Raw genomic sequence first — 2,727 nt, forward strand, 5'->3', positions numbered from 1 at the left:
GATTATTTTGTTGGTAATGTGGATGGATTGTTTTTCATTATATTTTAACATGATTTTCCTGATTATTAGTTATATGTCATAATAATGGGCAATATTTATTGAGTTCTCACTGCATGCCAGCTCTTTGTGCTAAGCATTTTATTACTTAATTTTATCCTCACCTCAACCCATTTTCACATGAGACTGAGTCTCAAAGTGCTCAGGCAAACTGCCTGAAAATTTATAGATAATAGATGGCAGCGCTCAGACTTAAAATTCAAGGATTCTGACAGTACAGGCTTAATCACTGCATTTTATGGCTTACTGGGAATGCTTTTAGTTTGAGGTTTATTTATTTTGTTATTGGCCACTTTACTGAATTTCCTTTTTATTTCTGATAGTGTTTCATTTGATTGCCTTAGGTTTTCCAGATAGGCCATCATATCAGCAAATAATGATAATCTTTCCTTTTTGTTTCCAGGGTATTTATTTCCCCCTTTTGTCCAACTGTACAATACACATTTCTTAGAATGCATACACCTATTTTAAATATAATTTTAAAACCTATGCAATACTGTCATATGTAAAGACAATCTGTAATCTTTTAAACACTTCCACATATATAGTAAGATGATAGGATTTAAAATAAGATATAGACTTTAATCCTATAATATTGAATATGCCAGACTAGAAGTTGCTGTTGTTGTTATTGTTAGGTGCCATCAAGTCGGTTCTGACTCATAGAGACCCTATGTATAACAGAATGAAACACTGTTTGGTGTTGCTAGAATGATTAAATTGCATAAAGGATTTCCATGGTATGTTTTTGGCTCTGTTAATACTTTGTTGCTTATTTGAAAAATATATAAAGTCCAGGTTAAGACATTTTTAATGCTAAGAAAACTTGATTTGGCTTATCTGAATGTCCTTAGTCAACTGACAGCACTTGGTAAACATTTGTTGGTGCTAGTGTTGCAGACTGTTGGGGAAATGAATGGAGACAACCAACTGAGGGCTCCAAGTTCCTGCTTGTTGGGCTCTCAGAGAAGCCTGAGCAGCAGAGAATCCTGTTTTGGATGTTCCTGTCCATGTACCTGGTCACAGTGATGGAAAATGTGCTCATCATCCTGGCCATCAGCTCCAACTCCCGCCTGCACACTCCCATGTATATCTTCCTGGTCAACCTGTCCTTTGCAGACCTCTTCTTCATCACCAATACAATCCCCAAGATGCTGGTGCACCTTCAGTCTCAGAACAAAGCCATCTTCTACACAGGGTGCCTAATGCAGCTTTACTTCCTGATCTCCTTGATGACACCGGACAACCTCATCCTGGCCACAATGGCTTATGACCACTATGTGGCCATCTGCCGCCCCCTCCACTACACCACAGCCATGAGCCCTGGCCTCTGTATCTTGATCCTGACCTTGTGTCGGGTCCTTTCTCTCCTCTATGGCCTCATCCTCACCCTCCCAATGACGAGGGTGACCTTCTGTGGGTCCTGGAAGATCCACTATATTTTCTGTGAGATGTACGTCCTACTCAGGCTTGCATGTTCCAACACCCAGGTCAATCATACAGTGCTGATTATCACTGGCTGCTTCATATTCCTCATCCCTGTGGGTTAATGATTGTGTCCTATGTCCAGATTGTCAGAGCCATTCTCCGAATAACCTCAGTGAATGGGAAGTACAAAGCCTTCTCTACCTGTGCTTCCCATCTGGCTGTGGTCTCTCTCTTCTATGGGACACTTTGTATGGTATATCTGCAGCCCCTCCACACCTACTCCATGAAGGATTCAGTGGCCACAGTGAGGCTGTGGTGACACCCATGATGAACCCTTTCATCTACAGCCTGAGGAACAAGGATATGCATGGTGCTCTAGGAAAACTCTTCCTAGGGAAACCCTGTCAGAGGTTGACATAAGGGTGAGTTTTTAAAGAGGGAATTTAAGTAGAGATTAAGAATTCCTCCACCATATCCAAAGCATTAGCCTGTGAAGTATACAGGGTGATTAGGACATAAATTCAGCTCAGAATGAGCTTATAGATCTGTGGTGAAGAAAAGACATGTATGTACAACTCAATGTTCCCCACATTTCACCTGCCTTGGCCGTAAATAAGATCACACTAACAAGAGTGCCAGAATTTTGCAGGATCAAATCCGTCAACTCACCTGTCCACAGGAACACGTGTCAACATCTCATCCTTATCAAACTATACACAGTTATGGCCTATGGCGGAGGCTGTCTCTCATGTTCTTGAGCACATGTGCACTCATGTTCCTGAGCTCTGGCCTTCTCTAAGAAGCCTGCTGCCTGCAAGCCATTTGGAGAAGGTGCCTGGGTGAGGTGTCTGTCCTGAGTCTCTGCCAGGCACAGCTCCCACTTCTTCAATGCAGTGGAAAGTGTGGGGGATCTGAACAGCATGGCTGACAGACATGATCTAGACTTACGTGGAGTTATGCATCCTACAATTGGAAAGTCAGTATTTTCTTAGGCACATGTTGAACATTTGCAGAAATTAACCATGTACTGGCCCATAAAGAACACCTCAACAAATATCAAGGAATATATGGGCCAAGCATAGTCTCTGATCACAACTGGCCAATTGGTTTGGGAGTTAATAACAGAAAGGTGAATGGAGAGTCCCCAAATGTTTGGACATTGGGAAGCATGCTGCTCAATAACTCAAGGATAGAAAAGAAATAAAAATGGAAATATCTAGAACTGAATGATAATAAAGACAC

At 41.7% G+C, this 2,727-nt stretch overlaps 1 pseudogene; it reads left to right on the plus strand.

The window, feature by feature from the left end:
* Positions 1-969: 969 nt before the first annotated feature.
* LOC101358576 (olfactory receptor 1D2-like) lies at positions 970-2,208 on the plus strand (annotated as a pseudogene).
* The last annotated feature ends 519 nt before the right edge of the window (positions 2,209-2,727 follow it).

Source organism: Trichechus manatus, unplaced genomic scaffold (genome assembly GCF_000243295.1).
Source record: "Trichechus manatus latirostris isolate Lorelei unplaced genomic scaffold, TriManLat1.0 scaffold00040, whole genome shotgun sequence".
Taxonomy (NCBI): Eukaryota; Metazoa; Chordata; class Mammalia; order Sirenia; family Trichechidae; genus Trichechus; species Trichechus manatus.